The sequence below is a fragment of the Anser brachyrhynchus genome, assembly GCF_964034855.1.
Source record: "Anser brachyrhynchus genome assembly, chromosome: 4".
NCBI lineage: Eukaryota > Metazoa > Chordata > Aves > Anseriformes > Anatidae > Anser > Anser brachyrhynchus.
Genome location: NC_137698.1, coordinates 27,873,808 through 27,899,214, shown reverse-complemented (window position 1 = coordinate 27,899,214; position 25,407 = coordinate 27,873,808). Strand labels below are relative to the sequence as shown.

Genomic DNA, 25,407 nt, shown 5'->3' with positions numbered 1-25,407 from the left:
AAAGCCTGAAAGTTACTCTTCCTCATCAGCAATTAAACTATTCTGGCAATCTCATTTGACATAAGGACAAAATACGATCTGTTCATTTTCTTTAATCAAAAGAAAAAAAAGTCTTCTTTGATTTTGTCCTGATAAACATTATTTCCTGATCATAGTCCTCAAATCTGCAGTGACTCCAGCTACAGCTGAGCATTTAATGGGGTTTTAAAAAGTAAGACTCCTATTATTAAACCTATTTAGCAGTTCCCTACACTGTACAGCTTCCATATCAGTACATTCCCCACATCTGTTCCTTCCCATTTTCTCCAGTATAGCTACTTTACCTTCTTAATCTCAGTTGTCACTGGACTCTTCATCTCCTGCCTCCTTCCAAGGCTAGGTGGGGAGAAGTTGTCATGGGCTTGTCACCCACCTGCCCTCTTTCTGGTCCTCCTTGGAAAAGGAGAGGAAATGAGCACAGGAGGTGCTCTTCACCTTAAATGGAGAGACAGGCAGAAGGACTGGAGAAAAAGGGAAGGAAAGAGAATTAGCTCAGTTGGTCCACTCCCTACTTCCTAATGACAGGATGTAGAGAAAGAAAAATTTTGCCTCCTACAGCAGCAGTTATGACCTACTCAAAGGGTGTGTCAGATGGGACAGTCGGCCTTTCAGGAAGGGTTTTCATCCTGGAAGCACGCATTACTTTGCCCACCTAAATGCTTTTAAGATGTATTATTTTTCATCCCGAAACCCGGCATGTACCTGAGCACTGGTAACGCCTTTAAGACTCATTTTTCTCCCTGCAAAGGAGAAGAGAAGGAAGGAAAAAAAAAATCAAAAGTAAAGATGCCAGCTGCAGCTTAGCAAACTGCTGAAGTTATTTAAGTCATTAGGCATGAATAGAGAAGAAATATCTCAAGTCAATACTCATTAGTACCAGTAAATATGTTATTCAGTATTATTTTCCAAGTAAACTGAAGTGAAATCTGCATAATAAAAGGCTAATTGACAGAGGTGTAGATGTACAAAGTAAGTAAGCACAGAGAAGAGCTTGCTGAAGAGGCTAAATGCCATTGATGTGGCTGTTCAGAGCAGGCATCTGCTATCAAGTACTTCATGTTTGCTCCAAAGACCTGCTTTTGTTCTCTCATGCTCTCAAAGCTCAGCCTGAAGTCAGCAGGCACTGAGGGCAGGCCAAAAGCACAGAAACTATCAGAGGCAGCATGCCTGCTGTCAGCTGTCTCCTGAGGAAAGTCGCACAGGGCCTGCAGAGGAGACCGGGCAGCCACATGGGACAAGGTGCCGTGCCCCGCGCTGGGCAGGCCTCTCTGCCATGGGGTGGGGGGGGCTGCGCTGAAGGGCATCCAAAGGCAACAGCAGGCACAGGTGGCTCAGCTGAACACCCTTCTGCACCTTTCTGCACCTTGCGTAGGTGCACTCGCATTCCTCAAACAGGAGGAGTCCTGTCCTGTGTCCTGGTGTGTGGGAGGGACATGGGTGTGTGGAGTGGCAAAGAAGGCTGCAACTTGAGCTTCCTAAATAAGAGAGTTTTCTGAGGCATATGATGACCTCCAGAGGTCCCTTCCAAACTTAACCATTCTGTGATATACACAGGCTGAGTCTATGTATTAAAGGTACAGGGAATTTGTGTTTTCTGGGAGATAGAAGACAGTTCTGCCTTGCTCAAGGGACAGGCCCCACCAGTCCTTCCCTTAAGGCAGAGTTGACTTGCAGAAGTGGAGGGCTTTCATGGTGAAGGACAAGCTTATAGGGCGCGCAAAAGATCCTCCTGAAACCAGGGTGCTAAATCCTACCTAAAGTGCAGACAGTAAGAGCAGAGAGAGTGCTGAAGACCATCTGAGTCCTGAGATTAGAGAAGAATTGAGGAGGCAACTGCGCTTCAAAAGTCCCTTGCACCTGCCTCACAGGAGTGCCACAGGAGCCATGGTTTTGGTCCCAGCTCCTTGGGTCTCAAACAGTCTGAAGAAGCTGAATGGATCTGTCAGGAGCTGCCCTCTGGTAGCCCTATGCTAAGTTACAGAAAAATATCTACTAAATCATAGACTACTTCTTTATCAAAAGACAGCAAAATTCTTCTGAATATCAAAAGAATTCATTATAACATGTCACTTACTATAGTCTTTTTTTTTTACCTTAATGGACATGAAAATAAAACAAAAATGCTAATTTCATGTACTTCACAATACTTTATAATTCAAAAATGAATTGCAAATGTGATATAATTTAATTGTCACAAATTGCACTGTAAATGCTTTAAAATTAAATAATCACTGCTAAATGTCATATGATTACATACATTTCTCATATACCCAATTTATACCATATTTCTTAATCACCTATCCTATTATACTAATTTAGGAATATCTATTTAAACTCAAATATCTAACTATTCACTTTGATTTACCTTCTGGTTTAAAATTATTAAGTCAAGTAAAAATAAATATTGGGCATTGGAATAAAAATTTCAAAGGGCACAAGTGACTCTGAAGCCAATGTGCTATTTTCAGAGCTTAAATCCAGAACGTCAGAAACACACTTCCCTTCCAAACTGAAATATCTTTGTAAAATGGTCGTGAAGATAAGGTAAACAATATTCCCTTTGCAAAATTCTTGGAAATCTACATTAGAATGGGAGAGTACCAATACATTTAATAAAATTCAAATTTTACTGAGTACAAAGCAGATGTAATCACAAAACAGACCTTGCAAACTCGAGAGGAATGTAGACAATCACAGCAAGAGGAATCATGGCCATTACACACACTACTGTATAAACCATGGCACAATCCATCCTGCCTTTATCACGTGAGCTGTTGAAAATACAGACTCTTATTTTATGAGTACTATATTGCATTTTAATAGCTGTACCGTGTAGTTCATTTTGTACATTATATGCAACTCTGGATGAAAATTAATCTATTTTTCTGTGTTTATGAATCAGATTGACGTTTCTGTCAACACCCACTAAAAGTCATGCAAAACATCTCACAAATTTTTGTCTTTCATTCAAAACTCATCTTCACTGGAAGATATGTGTAAAAATAAAAGGAGAAAAATAGAAGAAAAAGATAATCCTGATACAGTGATATAGTGTCCTGCTACCAACATGCATGTCATTCAGAATGGCCTTTTCTGCCCAGTTCTATGCAGTGATATGATACAAAAAGAACAAGCTGTAATACAATGCCTGTACACAGCATGTATGTCCACCCATCCTGCCAGCAGGCAGTCTGTGAGGAGGGGCTGGACTCTTTTGCTCATGCAGAACCTGTCTCACGAAGGAGCAAACTGTTTAAATATGTGTTCAACAGTAAATACATGTACATGTCTGGTTTAAAAACATACTGAATCATGATTATCTCCATAGTTTAGCAGCATCGATAGGTTGGACTACTAGATGCTTAGCATATACAAATGGCTTATTTGAAAAATTTGGCTTTAAATTTGGAGGAATCTTTCTTGGTTTGGTTGGATACTCCAGGCAGACAAGAGAAGCCATATACATCAGTGCAATATTTAATCAAATGCATAACTTTTAAAATTTGAATAGTACTGTTGGGACGCCTCACGAATTAAACTTCACAGACTGATAACTCTTCATTTTGGATCCTGATCTTTCACAGAGTTCTTGGGTTGATGTCAAGAATGCTGAGGTAAATTCAGCACTTTTATTTTTCAGAAAAATCTTTTATTTTACATTCCTCTGTAAAAAGATAGATGATGCAGAGACTACTGTTTAGAGCATCTACCTTATAGATATATTTACTAAGGAAGCAAAAATAAGTTTAATAATGTTCTGGTTTTACAACTTTCATCAGAACATTATTAAACAAATAACAAAAAGTAATGCTGATGAGTCTGGCAGAATCAAAAAGAAAAATCAAGAACAAATGAATTAATTACCTCCCCATGTATGTATATACATGTAAATACATGCATATTCTTTATACTATTCACAAGATTAATAAGAAATATAAGAAATATAGCGCACATGAATTGTGGAATACGTATGTATTAATAGCACTGTCAAAGGGAAAGAACTGATCACATGTGTAGAAACTGAAACTTTTCAAACATCACAGAAAGATATGAGCATCCTGAGGTCTTCTCCAGCTTGCATATAAAATATCAAAAATAATACTCTTACTGTACTATATATAGCACTTCAGATCCAGAAAAGTTGGAGCAATTTAAATACATACACTATTAAAGTTAATCTTTCAAAAAAAGAAGACATTAATAATTTCTTTAAATGATCATATAGGTTAAATGCTAACCATAATCATTATATATGTCTAATCCAGACTTTAGACCATTTTTCCAAGTTATCCTGACACCCTTCCTTCCACCACTTACCTCCCTACTTTGCCATGTCATTGATTATTGATTGCTGACTGTGCTAGCTCACCCTGCTACCCCTCTTCCAAGGAGTAGTGGCATTTAACCCTTCTGACCTAATCACTCCCTGTTATATAACTAAATTACATGTTTATTTTATTACAAATCTACCTTCTCTTTTTAGTTTTGATTCCACAGCAGAAGTTCAAGGACAAGTCTCCTCACGGCTTAATAGAAATGCTATAGCACAATCTAGGGACAAAGGAACAGACATTGCCAAACAGATGCCATGTTGCTGCAAGCAGTGACATCTCTGCATCAGACCCTATCCTGAGTGTTGGTGAACTTGCTGTCCATGGCCGGGAAGAGGCCAGGGGAGAAAGGCAGAGCACAACAGGACCCTGCTCCTACTCCCTTGCTTCCCTGCCTGGGCTGGAGGGAGAGGAGAGTCTGGGCCTGTCTGGCTCCTGTCCTGGAGGATTTCCCCAGCCCAGTTAGCCTGCTCGTGCTGTAGCTACTGCCCGCTCTCAGCACTGCTTTCCCTGATGCCAGACACGAAGAAGCTTTTCTTGTTCGTAGCCATGTGCCAGCAGTTTTATTGGCCAGTCTCACTCAGCAACCTAGCTGAGCCTGTGACTTTTCTGAGCTGTTTATGTTGAGTGATCCACCAGATACCCTTTTTCATCCAAATCCTACCAGCCAGCACCACTAAAGAAAAAAATAAATGCCCACAGAGGCTTGTTAGAACTCTGATAATACCCATCTCTTCACTTTTACCAGCAATAGCTAGCTTCTGCTGCATATATCTTGAGTTTCAACTTACTCACTGAATGGCTTTATGAAAGGCGTGTAAAAGCACAAGAATGAAGCAGGAAAAGTTTCATAAAGAGGGTTTCAAATGTAATCCCTCCTCCTTACCAAGGACTTTCAAAAAAATCTAACAGTTATTCATCATATAACCAATTATTTTATAAAGAACTAATACAGCAAACAGAGCAAGCTTATCATGGGTCACAACGGTTCTGGCTCAAGCTGAGGCACTACTCCATTTTGCCTTATCCATAATGCACAATAAAACTTCTCTAGTAAGCCCTACAAGGAACTGCAGCAATCTGTCTTCATAGTCAAAAGGAAATATACTGCTGTTTGCAAGGTCATGTCTGGATGAATAAAGACAAACAGTGCAAAACATAGTACCGGAAGAAATTATTTTCGTTCACAGCCCACCTGATGAAGACTACAGAAAATTAAGGTAAGTTTCTTAGCTTTCTTCACAGTATCTCTATGTGCCATCATCCTTGAAAAGAACCTTTAACCAAGCAACGTACGTCAGTGCATCATGAGATGAAAACTAGGCAGCTCTGAAAAACAGAACTATAAATACAGTTCAAAAAGTGGAAGGTTTAGGAAAAGCTGACAACCCCACATATAGCACAGTAACTGTTTTCATTCATAAGCTTAATGGCAATACTCTGCATAGTAATTGAAAAACCACTTCAAAAGTTTCAAAAGCAGGCATGTATCTGGACCAAGGCAGATGTCTTGGACAAAAGTTCTCAAACGCATAGGCTACATTTTGAGTTTTCATAAAATTCCTAATGATTATCTCCTGTACTTTAATGTAGTGTTTAGAGTCATAGTCTACAAATGAAATGAAAAGACTACCCTTGCTTCAAATGTGACAGTCAGCAGACACTTCCTGAAATGTCTGCGCTAGTTACAGAAGGGCTGCTGTTTCCTGCATCACAGATACATGGCATTTTGTTATTTGCATTGCTGCTTCAGTAGAAAAGCTTTCTTACCAAATTGCTCTAAAAAGGCAGCACTTTCTAACAGGTAATTTTGATGTCAAGTGTTGGTTCTTGGAGCAGAAGTAAAACTATCACCACATCTCAAGAGTTATTTGACATCTCCTGAGTGAAATTTTTAATAGGACATTAATACTAGCCTCATATTGCAGAGTAGACTGTGTAGACTTGTATAAAAAACAGGGAAAGTCCAGAGTCGGGCCAACCTTGTGGAACACCACCTGGTCCCCAGACTTGCACAGCTCTGAAATAAACAGTATCTCAACCTAGTTTGTGCATTTGGCTTATCACACACCAGGTAACAAATCCGAATGTTTTATTTGACAACAGAAGCACAACGTACATAACCCAAGCTCCTTTCTAATTGATTAAGCACACCCCAAATTGTGCAAGAATGAGAGCCTGTTCATTCTGGCCTGCAAAGATGAAGTGCAAAACCAGAACTGCAAGTTCTCGGTTTGATCTGCTGACATCTGATGGGCTCTCCCTCTATGAGAATCAGGCTTTGTGGATGAGAAAAGCTGGGAGGAGGGAAATCCACATGCCTCCTCCTCCTTTAAATTCTCTGAATGCAGGAGCAGTGCTGGATCAGCTGCAAGCAGATGCAAGCAAAGATAAGAAAGTCTTCAATGGTACTTGCAGCATGTTCTGTCTGCAGCAAAAAACCTGCATTTGGGGGGGATTTTGAGAGGCTGTAAAAGCCTAGCATGAGTTTTGTTTTTTTGTTCAGGAAAGCACTTGAGCACATACTAACTCTCACTGAATTCAGCACAATCTTGTGCTGAGCCTTTCAAGGATTTGGGTGGGGTTCAGAATGTGCGCAAAATTAAGTATGCAGCTTACGTACATCACTGCAACAAGGCCTTAACTTCTGTGAAAAGATACCTACAATCCAGAAATGCCAACAATCCCTAAAATGTTTACTCCGAATATTAAAAGGTTTCATAGTACCAGATTAAAAAATAAATATGCATGAATTATTTATTTCTGATTTTATAGTATTTATAAACTACTGTAGCCGCCCACCTAAGAAACAAGAATTCTCTATGTAAATAATTTAAATTTTAGAAATTGTTATAAAATGTGTGATGACTTGTCTGTGTGAAACCTGATGTGGGATCACTGTTAGGAGGGCATAACTGACAGCCATTACCTACACAGGGAAAATAACTATATAGCAAGTTTCATATACTCACAATCTGGAAGAAGTTCAAATGTAATGTCCCCATACTCAGGTGTCATTTATATCCCTGTCTGCATACATGTAAAAGCATACATATATATCTACAAATAAACACATACCTATATATAACTGTGCAGGGAGGCCAGTTTGCCTATTAGCACATTTTGACATGATGGATACTCTGAATCACTGGTAATATTGTCCTCCTTGATACAAGACTCACTTGGATATTGAATCTCTTGCCTGTTATTTTCTTTAATTTCCAAAACATATCTGTTGAAAATCCCTTCAGGAAATACTTTTGAACTTCCTCTGTAAATGTGGAAACAACTTCAAAGTTCTGTTAGTAATTTATGTATAGCATGATGGACTGGGGTCAGTTCACAACTGAATTCCCAAGGCAAGAAGATTAGATGATGGAAAAGACAATTTAATATAAAATGCCTCCTTGCTCAAAAGTTCACACAGAGACTGGTCCTGCATGCCTTGTTCATGCAGGCAGTCCTCTTTGAAATCAGAGCCCTTATTGCCTTGTGGTTTTTATAGTCATTCGCACCAAAGTGGATAAATGTTAAAGATGCCAGACCTCTAACCTAGCAGCAATTTATCACAGTGCACTCGCTGAACCTCTGATCAGACATGGTTCAACGGAGACAGTTTCCAGTTATAATGAGACAGTAGTTAGTGTAAGAGCAGCCCCAAAGCTAAGTTTGCCAGATGCCTGCGCAGTGTAACTACTGAAACATACTCTGTCTTAGATCTGGGGTGATGTAGCAGCTGATGCACCACAGGGAGTGCCTCCCATACCAGGCTCTATTTATCCATGGCACGGATATACCCCCTGCAAATCTGGCCTGTCCACTCAATCTCTTGCAGCCAAATTGCGTGACAGACCACGGAGAAAACAAGACAGAAAGGTTTCCGTAGCAAAAGGTCCTGTTGTTGTCTGAGGCAAGTGCAGATCAGACCTGCTGGCATGGTGAATTCAGGCTGTCCATAAAGAGAATGCAGTTTGGTCTCTGTAATGCTCTGGTCTGCTGGTCACCCCTGGAACCAATCATCTCAGGCAAGGGTAAGTTTTGCCCATGCATAGATAGCGGCACCAGGATTTTCTTTTGTTAAATCTTTAGATTTTGCACTTTAAGACCTAAAAACAGTCTTTTGGTAAGGCATATTTGTGGATAAAACTTGATACAGCATGTCACAGCTGATTTACCTGGCTCCAACTGCTATCCTGATGAAAACGTACTGTATGAAATACACAGGAGTGTTTTCCCCTACAACCACCTTCATCTTCATCAGAAATATTTTTGGAGCTATACAAAAATTTTGATGAAACTTTTAATTACATTCCTAAACATATATTAAGATATCTAAATTGACTTGACAGAACTGAAACCAGGCCAGCTATTTAAAGTGTTAGGTAAATTATTCAGAGAGAACACCTTCAAAATTGTAACCTCTTTCTTCTTTCCTATCTTCCGTTTTTAAGTATTCCTCCCACCAGCATTTTGACTCATTTTCTACTTTTATGTTTGTAAAACACCTAGCCACTATTAACAGAAAAGGAGTCTACTTGGGAGCAATACAAAAATTTTGGTATCACTCATATGTAAGATGTTTGCCCTGGGATAAGAACTATGTACAAATTTCTACACTGGCCCACACAAGCCAGTGAACCGGCTAAGTACAATGAAAGATACTACAAATGTAGGCAAAGAAGCATATACGTATACCAAGGACATCGAGGTGCTCAAATGAGTCCAGAGGAGGGCAATGAAGCTGGTGAGGGGTCTGGAGAACAAGTCTTACGAGGAGCGGCTGAGGGAGCTGGGGTTGTTCAGCCTGGAGAAGAGGAGGCTCAGGGGCGACCTTATTGCTCTCTACAGGTACCTTAAAGGAGGCTGTAGCGAGGTAGGGGTTGGTCTATTCTCTCATGTGCCTGGTGACAGGACGAGGGGGAAGGGGCTAAAGTTGTGCCAGGGGAGGTTTAGGTTGGATATTAGGAAGAACTTCTTTACTGAAAGGGTTATTACGCATTGGAATGGGCTGCCCAGGGAAGTGGTTGAGTCACCATCCCTGGAGGTCTTTAAAAGACGTTTAGATGTAGAGCTTAGTGATATGGTTTAGTGGAGGACTTGTTAGTGTTAGGTCAGAAGTTGGACTAGATGAGCTTGGAGGTCCTCTTCCAACCTAGATGATTCTGTGATTCTGTGATTCTATACATGGTGGCTGTAATATATTTGAGAATTTGGCATAAAGGGTCTGATTTTGTCTAGAAGAATGTCCTGTTACTAGTCATTTTCTTGAATTATCAAGATGATCATCAATGATGATTTTCTAACAATAACCACAGAATCATAGAATCATTAAGGTTGGAAAACGCCGCAGTAAAAACCTAAATAGTGATTTAGTTATATAAAACTCAGATTTAATACTGTAATTACTTCTTTTTCTGTCATAATAGGCAGATATTCGTCATAAGAGCATGTCAGTCTCTCATGCCATAATACAAGCCATGGAAATACTAACAGTCAAAAGAACTTTAAAGAGAGAGTTATTAAAACTCATCCATAAATTTCATGTCTTCTGTGGGCTTAAGACCTATCCTCTTAGATTTACATAGTTTTCTCTGATCTGCACTGCTTCTAACTGGAAGTGTCTCCAGCTTATTATTCAAAAAGATATTTGTGTGGAGTATAGAATGGGAAGAACAATTAGAAAACAGCTGCTGTTTAGCATTTGCCATAAAACTTCAAGACTCCTAGTAGGTGTTCTTTAGAAAAAGTCAATTAGTAGTTTAGAGCAGAACAGAGCTCATCACAATTTCTGTCCTCAGTAGCACCAGGGGAGTTCTCCTTTGATTAGAATACTTGCAGTGGGGGCTTCCTTTGTATCTTTCATAATGGAGTTTATGCTAGAAAGGCACTTTTTTAAAACACTACAAAACTCAGAGTGCCAATAGACAGCACTGTGTCTCTCATCTTTATCTCAAATGACACAGATAAAGTCTGTTGTTAAATTAGTCAGTGAGGAGGGAAGATAATCCCTAGCAGAGTGCCTGTTAGGCAGATCAAGGATGAAAGGACGTCTAAACACAGAGCTCACCTATATAATTAATTATGCTCATGCAGAAGTGAGGAACCACCAGCGCAGTCCCTCCAGCCCAGAGTATTGATCTGTAGGAAACAAACTATATCCCGTCTGGCAATCATCCAGAGATTACTTCTAAGTATCTTAGCTGGGCATCCAGGGAACCTGAAAAGCACAGTGGATATATACTGCATATATCTACAGCCACTGCAAAGAGCAGCCCCCGCTGGTGCCACCAGCACTGAATTCGTTCGGATTGCAAGCGCTAGGACGGGTGCAATGGGCTGCCACTTGCTTTCAGATGAGATGCATTTGAAGGCACTTGCCATCCCCTATGTATTCTTCACGCTTTATCAGGAAAAATCTAAGAGTAAAACTCTCTGATTACATACTGTTTCTTGAGCAGCAGAGGAGAGTAATGCAACAACATGAAGGCTGACCTATATGGGTACTTTATTAAGTGAACAATCAAGATTTGTAGGCAAAAGATACTAGGCACACTGTGCTCCAAATTAGAGGCTGATAAAAAACAATACTAATTACAGTCAATATTATTATATTAATCACTTAAAAGGGCTGCTTCCATACATATTAAAGACTACAGATTGTTTCATTTGTACTGATACAAGTACAGCCAGAGATGCTCTTCTAATTTCTTTTTGCTTTAAACAAAAATTATGTTTAAATATGTGCAAAGGTATGATATATTACACCTCCTCCACGATCTAACACAGTGACAGCACGCACTCATGTTCAGAATATTTGTATTATCATACATCACAAGCTATTTCTGATTTTAAGATACTCAAATTCATCACAGTTGATCTCACCAAACTATTCTTGACTACAAGCTGTGATCTAAATCTTCCCACAGTTTCCTGTTGCAGCTTTATCAAGCTGATAAAACAGCAACACAGAATAGGACTGAGAGGCCCAGTGCAAAGCTGAGAGATTGCCCTGAACTTAAGGAGGACACATGTTGTACAGGACACTCACCACCACGCTGGTTGCCTGTCCCAGGTGCCAGACACAGCAAGGATGTCTCTGCTGGTGCCCTCAGAAGAGATGGTTTGCTCAGCACTGTGGGTAATGACCAGGATCTTCCACAAATGCCTTACATCACCTCAGTGGTCTTTTGCACTGTTAATTGTAAAGCCATCATATCTCCTGTATGGCTCCTGGATTGGATGCAATGAGTCATTTTAAGCTAGCTCCTTTTATTCATTTTAGGAAAGACAATAGAGGCTTACTTTTGGTGCTCCACTTCTTTGAGGTGCTTAATGTCCCACTGAAGCTATCTCAATCTTTTTCACTTTCCTGTTCAAAACATGTGAAGCTGTGAGAGAAAATCGTGAACTGACTTGGTATGCAATTAAATAACAGCTTTAATACAATAGAGAGTGTTTAATTCCCAATAGTTGTTACAGTGAATCTGGCATGAATTTTATCTGAGTTGTTGAATTTTTATTTTTATAGATATGATATTGAAACAATAATTTGCTATTGAATTTTGGGAGAGTGCTGGTGTAACTATTATACTTGCAAATAAATTTATTTCTTACCACATTTAAAAGATACATTGAATAAAGTGTAGCCTATGGACTTGTTAGCTGTGCACACGTAAGTAGGAATATAACTGAAATGAAACATCTAAATAGCAATGTTGTTCTTTTATTTATACAGCACTACTTATTTGTGCCTCAGATTTCATTTGCAAAGATATAATGGGGCAAATATAAATACTGACTGCCAGCTCTTCAGAAGATTGTTTGATATGAATGTATAATGTAAGGATTTAGCAATATCTGTCCATACGATCTTTAAGGCACAATTAACCTTGGATGTTTTCTTTTGTTTGTAGCCTGAAGCTCCAACATTTTAAATGCTTAATTAGCAGCAATCAGGCATCAGTACAGCTCCAATCTAACTGAGGGGATGGGACAGGTCTCCAGTTTGGCAGCCACTGCCAAAAGCAGGAGAATGTGCTTCTCTAATACTCGGCAATTCATCTGTCTTTTCTTGTATCAGAATTTTCATTGAAAATTGAACAAGTATTATCAGCTGAATAAAGTAACGGTTTGATACTTTGAGGAACTGGGAATGAATTAGTAGTCTTTATAAAATAATGTCATAGAAAACACTTAATATATTGTTCCTAACCATGTAACACTTTGAAAGTGTTTCCATGCCACAGTACAACATTGTTTTGCATGACTTAACTCCTGAAGATTAAAAAGAATCCTGTTAACATACTTCAGAAATGAACGAATATGGACTTTAGAAAAACAAGCTTGCCATGTTTTTTGATCTTCTCAGATTTAGGTTGCTTTCTAATATCTCAACAGTATTTTCCCCAGACAACATATAATTTTGCTTGTGAAGGAAATCAAAAGCCAAATTAGAAATATGAATGGAAGGGATTATGTTTTCAGCTGAATATCTTCTGATGTTTTTATATGCATTACATTATTTCCATAGTTGGAGAAAGAGAATGCAGTAGCAGGAAACCTAGATTTAATGAGAAGTGTCTGCATTGTGAAGAAAACTCACCAGTACTTCATCTTGATGAGGTGTAATTTCTTCATTTGTCATAGCTACTGGACACAAAGGCTAACACTGGTAGAAGAAGCTGAAAAAATGCATGCATCTTCAGGTAGAAATAGTCACCACTGAAGCAGCCCGGTGAGGTCTACAACCATAAAAAAACAGCACGAGTCTGAACTCCCTTGGACTGTAAAGTGCTATAAATTTATCTCCAGTAACATAGCATGTTCAAAAAATGCTAGCCGCATTATTCCAAAAATGTGTTTTCTTTCTCTGCTAAAATAAATGGATTTTTTTCTTTCATTGTTCTTCCATTCAGAAACCCCATAATAATTTAACTGTTGAAAAATATTTTAGTAAACTACTGTTGGGGGCCACAGTAGTTGCAGATTTCTTTCAAAACAAAATGTAAAACAGGAGATTTAAAGGGAATTACAAAGCAGGCTTTTAATAATTTAGAAACTTTACATGGCTCTGCCCAGAAAATAAAACAGTCGTTTAGATTTTTGTACCAGTCATCAGTTCTAAACGTTTTATATTTTATAAATTCTTCTTCTCCTCATTGAAAAACATTTAAAACATACTAGAAGTGCTTCAAGAAAATGTCTTCATTTAACTGACCGTTTAAAAAATTTATGGCAGCAGTGCCATGTTTGAAATTTCCACTGATTAAGAAAGTTTTATGGCAGCATAACCAGAGAAAAGTGGAACTGTGTAAGCCATATTCATAAATGTTGTCAGGACTGACAATCTTTTCAAGACTACTGGTTAAGTAAAATACCATTTTTCATACAGACTACTATTCTATCCCAAGGCCCGACGACTCTCACTCAACGCCCTTTCCCACATACAGTTGTCAACTTGCTCTGGCTAAAATTCTTCTTTCCTTTCTCAGTTCTGATTTTTTTTTTCTGATTTTTTTTCCACCACAGGAGGTTGTGGTGGATAGATTTTCTTTGAAAGATGGAAGAATCTTAGTAAACTTTCCCCCATCGGAAAACAAAAAGAAAATAAAAAATCTGGAAAACATTGACTATTCCATCCTGTAATTCTTCCAAGTGTAGTTATGACAGGGCTTTGTCTCCCTTTTTATTTAAAACCAACCACACAAAGTAAAATCTGCCATGAAACAATCCAGAAGTACCTAATGGTGGTCTCAGGTTTAGAAAATATGTTATATAATATAGTTTAATTTATACCATGAAGTGTTTGGGTTGTGAACAATCAATGCAGAGAAAGTATTTCTGATAAATATCTCTAGCAAATTGTATAATTCTACTATAAAATATTATTTGTTTCACATCATTTTGTGCCATGTTTATGATGCATCTCACAGCTGCTTGTACTTCATTATGTCATTTTCAGATTCTGCTGCTGTATACTGATGTGTGATTTGATATTAGGTACTGTAAAATAGGAGGCTGTAAAGTAAATTACATCAATATCAAATAACAAGTAAGACATTAAAAAACACATTTATTGCCTCATCATGTGCTATGATATCCCAGAGAAGTATACCCAGCCTTGATGCTTGTCCTGCTTACTTTTCAGTATGCCTCTAAGCAAATTTCTATTAACACAAGTTTTTTCAGTAACCAAATGTTAATTACTTCTCAGCCACCTGTGAAACTGCCTTTTTTTCTTAAATGCATCACATTAAAATTACATTAAGGCAGATGTACTAACTCTTAAAGTTACAATGCCCATGTTGAAGTATAGGCAGGATATAAAGCCCATCATTAAAAAAAATAAAAAAAAGCTTTCAGAAATAAGATCATAATTCACTTTACCTAAGTACAAAATGTAGAAAGATGCTTAACCCAGGTTTTGAGCCTCTCTTGGTCCAACATAAACTAATCCTCTGAAATGAGAAAGCCTTGTAGTGGTACTGTCATTCAGCTTGCTGCATAAACTCAGTAGTCCAAATGTGTCACCAATTGCCCCAGCACCTTGCTCCGAAGGAATCCCACCTACAAACATGCTCAATTAAGGAGCTTAGATGAGTGAACCAGCACCTATTCCATATTTATGTGGGGTTACGCTATCACCTCTTGTCATGCAAGGAATGGAACCAGTAGGGCATCCTGGCTTCTGCAACTTTTTGCCTCAGGCACAATACATTCAGGAGTGCACAAGGAGCAGTGTGGCTACACATAGCCTGCTTTATGGCTATCACAACCTGGACAACTTTTCAAATCAACTTACCAGTTGATTTAAAAAAAAAAAAAATGAAGTTGTGTGCAATTATCAGTTCTTTGAAGGGTTTGAAATCATATGAAAAATGTATGAAGAACAAACTGAGAGTGCACATAAGCAAAGAAACTGCTTGCTGAGTGAAAACATTATCTTTGAATTAGCTCAAGATGGCTATGACTTTAATTTCATCTGTGATCTCTTTGTTTAATTTCCATTGCTCTGAAAGTGAGACAGTGTTATTTTCTCATAATTTGGTTATTTAGGACCAACATGTGACTTACTTCAGTGTCCATGCAAGAAGGTAAGTAGTAATAAAAACTTGCTCTTAGTACATCTTAGATGCAGAAATTACTGGGAGAGTGTTGCAAACATGAACAATTTTGGAAGAATGGTGACTACACCAGCAAGATGGCCAAAAATGTATTTAGTCATGATTGCCTTGAACCTACACGGAAATAAGGAGAGCTATGACTTTCTGCAACAAAGCTCCCTCCCACAGAAATTCATACAGTCACCTAGGATTTGGCTTAAGCTTTTAAAAATTTATGAAGATGACAACATGCTGTAACAGCCCTAGAGGTAAAGAGAAGAATAAAAATAAGCATTTTTATAAAGGTCAATTCTTCACTATAGATATATATGTATTTTGTATTTTTATGCTAGAATGCTGCATCTAACTTTCTCAGCAAAGTTTTATAAGATCCCTCAGACTCCTTTCTGTCATGCCCATACTTCAGAATGAAGGAATGATGTAGTTGTTGCTAGCATAGTTTTTGACCCTTAATATTATTTTTTTTTTTGGGAGCTAAGTGAAAGAAGAGAGGGAAATTGTTTACAGACAAGGTGAAGGAAGAGGAGTGTAAGTACCTCCCAAGTATACCCCAAGCTGTGGGCTATTCGTGCTTGAAGGCAACGTAACTATTTTTGTCCTTTCTGGGAGACTCCATCTCACAAATGCATTCAGAGCATAAGACCAAGTAGCCAAAAGGTTAAAATGTGTTTCTGTCTTTTTCTGTTTAGAAGCAACAAACACAGCAAGAGCCAACTTTAGAAGCCAAGTACTTATCTAAAACAATGAACAATGTGGTAAACAAAGCAGTCCTTGAAGAGATGGAAGAGAATTGTGTCCAGATGTTCAAAAACACACAAATGTAGCACTGGATTTTTCTCTCCAAGAGCTGTATCCAATGTTTTGCTGGAGTTTATACAAAGAATAAATAAATACAAGTTTTGTTACGCTTGAGCAAGTAAAGTTGTACAAATAAGATTGGAAATTAAGCAAATGAAAGAAAGATTATTCAAAAGCTGAAATTTCTGTTCAGCTTGCCTTTCTTTCATCTTTTGTTTCCTTCTTATTCCCCAGCTCAGATATGGTGAAAAGTTGCTCAGATGAGCAGGCAAGAATTGCTCAGACACACAGCACAGATTGAAATGGCAAACTGCCACATTCTTCGGCACAGAGGCCCAGTACTATAATCCTACCAGGCCTGAATTGAATCTAAGGCCAGTTTATAGGATGACAACGCCAAGTAGGGGCAAAACCAAAATCTTTTTGTTCACTCAGCTTACATGTTGCACCAAGAGCTAGGAGCTGTCTTGCAAAGGACCAAAGGTTTTTGTCCTTTACACAAAGCTCACCCATCTGGAGCCCTCTTGAGAGACACCTCCTGATTCAGTGGTGACTCACAGGCTTGCTGTCCTTGAATTCACTTCTGCTGAGTCTCCACACCAGATCTCACCTCCTCAACCCCTCTTCAAATGAGCCACAACAGATACAGAGCAGTATAATTTTTATCCTGATGCTATTAAAAGCATGCCCTGGCCAATTGCCCTGGCCAATCTAACCGATGTTGTTACCACAGAAGACTTTTTCTCCAAATCCCTATCTTCAAGGCTAACTTACATGAGGACTAGTAAATGAATCCCAAATGAAAGTCTAAGAAACCAACAGCTTCATTTCTCCTTTCCAACAGGAGGAGTGCAGCAATGAGTTCCAATAAATCAATAGCTCTTAGGTCAAAATTCATTAGTTTTAATGATAACTCAAACAGCACTATAACTTAAAGCTCCACTCCTTACCCAGGGCTTCAATAAAAGAGAGAAATTGTCATATTATGAATGTCTGCAACACCTTTTTTCAAATATTTCTCTGCCGAGAATAAAAGACTACTAGACTACTAGACTAGAAAAGGTGTAAAAGTGATATGTACATGGGGCTGCAATGTCTGATACAGTGGAGATTGCTGAAACTGATGTTTTTTTCTAGAAGACAGCTTTAAAAAAGCTACAGAAACACTGTGATTGTCTTTGAGTGAGGTGAGTGAACTGGAAGAAATGATAAGTATTGGTAGACAAGTCTATGTTGGAGATTGTTAGTCACTACTTAGGCACTATCAAGGATGGCAAATCAATTACAAGTGCCTCATATTTGCAAGAAACATTTATTGTTTCTACAGTAAATGTCATCTCCTAATAGAAAAAAAGTGTCTGATTCTTTATAGAAAATTTTTCAGTGGAATAATTCTGTCCAGTATCTTTTTAAAATTTTCTCCCTGTTTATCCTACAAGTGACATTCATATGGAAACAGAATTGGTGTCATGACAATTACTATGCTTCAACTGTTTGTTGGATGCACTTGAGGGTGCAGTTATTTCTATACATATCAAATGCATTGTCACCCAGGAACTGGTCCAAAGGTCAGTAATATGCTTTCCATTCATTCTGTGGGCATGAGGTGATAAAAACTCTAACAGAAAAGAAAACAAATGTCTTTTCTAAAGAAAACAAATGTCTTACAAATAGATTTATTTTTTAAAAATGTATTTTACCCAGTAGCAAATTTAGGAATGATGAAGAAATGAAAATACTTCTTAAATTATAGGTATGATGAATTATCTTTAAAATATTTTGTTAAGAAACCTGACCTGTTCTCGCAAATTAATGAAGTTTCAAATAAAGCATTGTGCTCCAAACCCTAGAGTGCTTAGGGCTAGTTAAGGGTCTCCTTGTAAAAATAAGACAGAGAGAAAATAAGTAATTTTTATAAAATTTATAAATTATAAAATTATAATTAAATATATATATATAATAAGCTTATAAAAATAAAAGAGACAGAGAGAAAAAGTGAAAAAGAAAGAGGGGAATAAAAGATATGCAAGTTGGAAAATAAGATTTACAGCTCACCTTACTGAAAGCTTGCTTTAAGACAAATTTGAAAGATGACATGATGATGCGTTGTAACAACTCAAAAATCAAAATGAATCCTGGCAAGTGGGGCACGAGACAACTAAGAACAGGCTCACTGGATACAATCTACTGCTAGACAAATTCAGTTGGGAAATATATGCAGTTTCCTCTTGGGGAGGATGATCAAAGTAGTCCTTTGCTAAACAGAGACTCATGATTACTGATCATCTTCAAGATGAAATCTATTGTCTTACTAAAATATATTCCTGATCCAGCTTTTGGTGTAAATTCTTTGCCCTATGGTGGGTGAAAGAAGGGCTGGGAAGGATCTGCAGTGATTCTTTCAGTCTCAGAATTCATAAATTGAGGTCCTTCCATTCCTCTTCCTTCGTAGATCTCTATAAGAAAATAATTGCTTGGATAGGCATTAGTACAGTCATAATGTTTGCAGCTTTGAATAAAAACAATATTAAACTCTGTTTCGAGGCCTCAGGTCTTCTGCTAGTCACTCTTTTCACTTAAAAGTTTATTTTCCCCCTCATTGCCTCCTTGAGTACTCCTACTCTACTCTAATATATCAGCGATACACCATGGCTAGAGGCTGCAGGCTGAGAAATAGATCATTCTCTACAAAAATCCTGCCCAGTACTCACTACTCAGATACACGGTATCGGACTGTTTGTGAGAGTTTTGGTCAGGAAGAACAGATTCTCCAATGAAACTAAGAGAGATATGGGGAATATTCTTTGCATGTAGAAGGAGGAACTGTTGGATATATATTGCCTGGGCGATCCTCTTACATTGTAGGCATCTCAGGCAATGAAAAATTTATGTCTTTATTGATTGCATAAATTTTAAAGCTAGTTTGAACGCTGGCCTAAAATCTTCAGTCTGAGTGTGACGCAGCCTGTAACACTGAAAAGTTGGGTTAAAGGATCAGATGCACCTTCATGGTCATGATTTCTGTGAAACACTTGTTTTCACTTGATCTGCTATCTCCTTATCTCCAATCTTTTGCTCCTTCTTTATTTAGCATCTAAAAATTGCAACCTATCTGCTAGCCCTAGTGCTGAACAGAACTCTGCTAGGGAGTCTTTAAATCCACAGAAGCTAAATGGAAATAAGCACGCATTTCATTCCACATTCTTGCAGGCTATTACTTTCCAGAGACAACTAACCCACACTGTAGCCTAGAAACTGCTACTTTTAACAAACCTGAGCCCAGGACTGTCACCCTTCTTTACAGTGAGTAGCAAAACCGTGAGTTAACACAGTTCACAGTCCATAAATTACAGAAATGAACTATGAGACTTCACTGATAATGAGCACAGCATTCCTTGTAACGGGTTCTCAATATTGTCTTAACAAATTGTAACTGCTTTGCAACCATCTTGTGTCCCTCCAACATGAATCACATTATAATACAATTGCCGATGCAGCAGTATCGACTCTCTTCTCAATGTTGGAGGGATAAAAAAGAAGAAAAAAAATTAATTCTATCCTTTTACAGATCTTTTTAAACCAAAGCAGACTTAGTTGCAGCATTTTTGGCAATCCTTGCACTATATGAGCTGAAAATAATCCTGCAGTTATTGATTTCCCTACCAAGAGATAGCACTACAATACCAACACAGTTCTGCTGAGTATTGGAGTCTGCTTGTTCTGTATATTGTTTATGGATAGCTGCCATTTATCTACTGAATGGTTAGCCAAATAAGTGAAGCTGTTCTAGGTTCTCCAGCCTTTTAAATCAAAAACGGTGGTTCTGTTCTTGTGGATCTTCTATCTCTGCATAGTCCTGGACTGCAACAATACAAACCCTTTCCATGTGATATTATGTAGTGAGAATTATTTTTTTCTTTACACAGAAATCAGAGTATATCCATACCCTGCCTGTGCATACTCATTAAGTCAAAGAAGTCCTCAAAAAGGCAAATGCTGCATCTCTTGTCAACCATATGATTCCCTTAACTTGTCTCTTTTCATTACTTTGCTGAGGATGAAAAATAACTCCGAATGGCAAGATGGATGAGGTGATACAGTGCTTGTGGATGCTTATGTTCCAGAAATTGAAGCTGACATTTTATTCTGCACTATGCTAACCATAAAACATTATTGTTTATCCTAACTGCAGTCCAATGTCAGGCAGCGACACCTTTGGCTGCTGGGAAACAACCTTGAGCATTTATGCAGAGCTAGGAAAAAAGTGATGGTGTTTGGGAACTGATTTGACAGCCTAAAATCAAGCAGCATGCTGGGAAAGGAGCAGGTAGTCAAAGTTACGCCTTTGATGTGGTCAGCTCATGCACACCAGTGTCTCAGTCTAAAGCCAGTCATTTCAGTTCTATTATATCTGAATCTGTTCCGATAAATAAATAATAAATCGATAGTCAATGTATGAGTCAATAATTATCTAGTACCCGATCACCTCATTAGTTCCTCCTCTCTCGCATTATGAGAAACAGTGAGATGTTTGGCTTTTTTTTCCCCTTTTCCATGAAAGCCATAATTTTGTAGACTCAAAATATCCTTCTTGATTTTTTTTATTTTTTTCCCCAGGCTGATAAATCTTGTGCAATTTATCTTCTACATACAGAGAATCTATCCCAAACGTTGATAATCCTCTGCTTGGTGATACCACAATGTTTGGGAAATCTAGATTTGAGTCTTTTCTTTTATAAGACAAAGCCAGTAGTGGAATGGCATGACTTTTGTTTCTTAAGTGAATACATCAATAATTTGTTTCTAAATTAAATGATAGATACGTGCATGTTCTGTACAAGTTAAATCCAAACCAAAGCAGGTTTCACCCACATTTAAGTGTTAGTCGTCACTTAGGCATGAGCTGTGGCATGCAGCATTTCAACACCTTCAGATTTGGGTTATGGAACAGACAGGCAGCAGGGAGCTGGTATTAGACAGCAGAAGATTGGGCAACTGGAGATTTCAATACAGGCTAAATCTGGCTTTTCTAATGACGTGTGCTGTCCTTGACTAATGGGTCACTCTTTGACTAAACAGATAGTGTCTCAGCAGTTCTATCTCCAGAAAAAAATGCGTGTCTAAAGGTGGCAAAATGACACTGTATTCAGCACATACTCTACTTGCAAAATCACATCCAGGCAAATTAAATGAGACAATACTTAGAATTATTCATATTGTACAACTGCAGACAGACAAGTACCGGCTGAAAAAGATTATCATTAACTTATCCGTACTTATTAATTCCTCAAAATTCAAAACTCACTCAGATTTTGTCCATACTAAGGAAAACAAAAGTGGCATACAGTGTTTACATATTCCTGCAGAGAACTTGAGGAGTAGCAGATACGGGCACTGCAAAGATGTGCTTCTCTCTGAGCTCCAACATAGTAGCAAACATATAAACACTGACATCGTGAATGTGTGTGTGGTCAGCTCAGCTTTAAAACTCCACTTCTGCTGCACCAAAGGGAATCATAGGAAAGCTGACGCTGGAGCTCTGGAGGTCATCTAGTCCAACCTCTGAACACAAAATGAGGAACTCAGCAGTTAATCAGTTTGCTCAGGATCTTACCAGACCAATTTTTGAAAATCCTCTAAGAAGGAGATTCCACAGTTTCTTGGGCAAGCTGTTTCAGTGCTTCACTCATACTTCCCAGCACTTCTGTGAAATGATGTTCATACCTACAATTCAGAAATAAATTTACATGAAAAATAGTTGGGCATTTCATCTGTGCCTACAAGTATTTTGATCTCAGCCACAACATGGCCACAACATTATAAATTATACATAAAGCAGTTACACTAACGCAATAAGAACAGGAAGCCAGTTATGAAAAATCATTTTTGTCACATACTTCAATCTCTGCATCATATTTTAAGGATCAGATTTCTTACAGAAGAGTATGCTTACTCTCTGCCATTCCTTTTTGATCTGTTGCCTAAAGCCCTGCATACACAGTAGTAGACTAATCCTATAGGCTCCACATAAATAACTGCTTTCCTGATGTTTTTCTGAAACACACTAATAAAGTCTGGTTAGAGAAGCTGGAATTTGCTATAAAGGCTTTTGAGGCTCTGCTTGACAATTAATATTCTGAACACTATCACCATTATGAATAGAATAAAATGCATGCTTATTCCTAGATGCAAGGGTTTGGGCCTAAACTGTCCTTTTTGCATGGCAGCTCCTAATTGCAGAAAGCAAGACACCAAATTGACTGGCATTATTTAGACACTGCTGTTCTCTGACATGAAGATACTAGGATTGGTCCTTATGTTTTTGTTTAGTTTTACACTTATTCCAAATCGGACTATGAAATTCCTTCTGGCATTTCACTTTTCATTGACTGGTTTTTGAACATTTGCACATTCTGTCTGTTCCAGTATAAGAGCAAATTGTTATAATAGCAGGGTTACAAATACTGGGGAATAAAAATATCCCTTGCTACCAGGACCAAATATTTGTGTATTACATATAACATAACAAGGCTGAACAGCCTTACTACAGGTTTGCAAATGCATCACATACCCCATATTCAGAAAAATCACTTGCTCCAAAGACCTTATTTTTTAAGTCTAGAACATTAAATCAAAAACTAAAATTTAAGACCAAATTTAGCAGAGTTTGCTTTTTAAAAGCTCAATTCAATACTCATTACCATTCCAAAACCTTAGATATTTTTTTCTCTTCATATTTATTGACATGGTATTTTTTTACCCTATCCTACCGTTGCAGACCTGTAATTATTGCCTCATAATTACCATATATTTTTTGAGCCCTCATCGTGAACTACAATCCCATCGTGTCAGACTTTCTAGTAATATTCAACAGATTGTCATGAAGGTACTCATTGCTGACTAGTTTTGGTCCACAGAGTTGACATAGCACCAATTTAATTCCGATGACAAGACTTCACAGAACTGAACAAGAAGTCCATCCCATACTGCCAAACCCATTATTTTTACAGCTCCTTATAATGCCCTTCGAAGCTGTAATGAGGATTTGGATCTGGACTGGGGAGTCTGAGTTTCTCATAGGTCCAGAGACTTTTTCTGATGTTATCCAATAGAAAGTTACAACAACCCTTTACCCTCCATACCTATTTTCAAATGATGGCTCAGCCCCACAATTGTCCTTACTCCCGTCTGTTTTGAGATATGTGGACAGATCATTGCTCAAATCACCTTTCTCCTCTGAATCTTAGTATGAAGGACAATCCAGCTTGCAGACCAGATCAAAGTTTGGAGTTCACTTATTATTTACTTATTCATATTTATTATGAAAATAAACATGCTCACAGGCATTTCCTACATTTCAATGAATGTCCATCGTGATTTCCCAAAGCGACCTTCACTTCATGACACTTAATCTCTTTTGGCTGGAGGGCTCCCTCTTTCTGTCAGTATCTTTCACTTTCAGCCTTGCTTGGAGTACTGACACTGATATGCTCATACTATCACGTATTAAACAAATATATGATTGAATGGAATTCATGTTTAGGAGAAAAGAAAGTAAAAGCAATAAAACAAAATAAAATTTAAATACAATACAATGCAGTATTCTGGACTGAGTATCTTTGGCATATAAGTATTATTCTGTAAAGTTAACCTTTTACAATGTAACAGAATTGAGAACAGATGAAGTCTGTGGATTTTCTGAGCATGCTTTTGGAGATTCAGTATGTTGCTTCAGAGACATAACTTCGGCCATCTCCTTGGAAGCTTGTACAATATCCCATGATCATTAGAGGTTCTGATTTACTTTTGTGGTGGAGAAAGCTAATGATTTCACGTTGGACAATGGTACAGAGAACCTTCGGGTACTGGTGTAATAACCAAGATAAGGGGTTTGTTATTTCTGTTGTTATTTACATTTCTATTAATACTTACATCAGTGCTTAAATGGGTATTTATTTGATACTGAATTCCCATCTTTCACTGAAATGAACAGGAAAAAGAGGTGCTTTAGTTAAAAGGAGGATGGCCTGATGTGAAAATGTTGAGCCTTCAGTCGTTATTGTGGAGGGATATGAACTGCATTCATTAAAACAGGGTGCTGTTAATACGTGCTATAAATCTGGAAGTGGGTTGTCCCTGAGAGCTGCAACAGGTCTGAGGAGGGATTTTACATATAAAGAAAAGTACTGACAATTAAAGGAGTGACGATATTACTTTTTACAGCGTAGAGCAGGAGGAGATCTTTCTTTAGAAAACTAAAGACAAAAGCCTTCTTCTTTACAGCATATATGCCCCTAGATTTAGAAATATCTGCATTTCAAACATTATCAAAGAAAGCAAGCATCGGTAAGCAGATAATATAGTTTGATTATAGTGAAAATATGGCAAGAGAGAAAAGTACGGAAACAATTGCTAAGAACATGAAAGACAAAAAAGGGTAACTTTCAGAAATAATCCTTGTATATGAAAACTGAATAGTCTGAGCTCATCTTGTAAGAAATGAAGGCTAAAAATGAAAGCTTATTGCAGATCCACTTACAAGGTAGTCTCTTCTTGATTCAGCATTGTGTGGTGTTATTAGGAAAGCTGCAAAGCAAAGCCTCTTTCATCCTGAAGGTGAGCATGAAGTTTCAAGTGGACAAACTCGCATTTTCATCTAGACTGAAGGGATAACTGAGTGTTACATCAGAAGCCACTGGAGACCTAACTGAGATGGAAAAGGGGACAAGCCTCTGTGCTGGTACACATCAGGGGGTGTAGAGCTGATGCTGTAGGTAGAGCTGCAGTTGGATGCAGAGCAGCTTGTGCTGCACAGAATGAAGCTTTACAACCTTTCTAATGTAATGGGGAGGGGAACCACAGGAGTGCACAAAATTAAGAAGAAAGAAAAAGGGAAGAACTGAAAGTACAGCAAAGGAGGCCGTAATTCAAAGGGATGTGGTATCCAGATGAGCAATTTTGCTGTCATTGGCAGAAAAGAGAGGAAAGCACTGAAGAGAAGGAGGGAGATTCCAATTAGAATGTTGGTTTTGACAAAACAGTCTAGCATCTTAAAGAATAAGTTTCTCTCTAAGTAATTTTTTTTTTTATTATTTTTTTTGCACAGCTTTAGAACT

General features: G+C 38.0%; 1 long non-coding RNA gene across 2 annotated transcripts in view; it reads right to left on the bottom strand.

The window, feature by feature from the left end:
• Positions 1–10,494: 10,494 nt before the first annotated feature.
• LOC308195036 overlaps positions 10,495–25,407 on the bottom strand; it is a 56,521-nt gene continuing 41,608 nt past the window's right edge. The window contains exons 3-6 of one of the 2 annotated variants that reach the window (XR_013951170.1): positions 21,906–22,015; positions 12,973–13,111; positions 11,419–11,758; positions 10,495–10,587 (exon numbers count right to left, since the gene is read on the bottom strand). This is a non-coding gene — a long non-coding RNA (uncharacterized lncRNA). Of the gene's footprint in view, positions 10,588–10,699; positions 11,759–12,972; positions 13,112–21,905; positions 22,016–25,407 lie in introns of those variants that run through there. The other variant, XR_013951171.1, reaches the window with a different exon arrangement.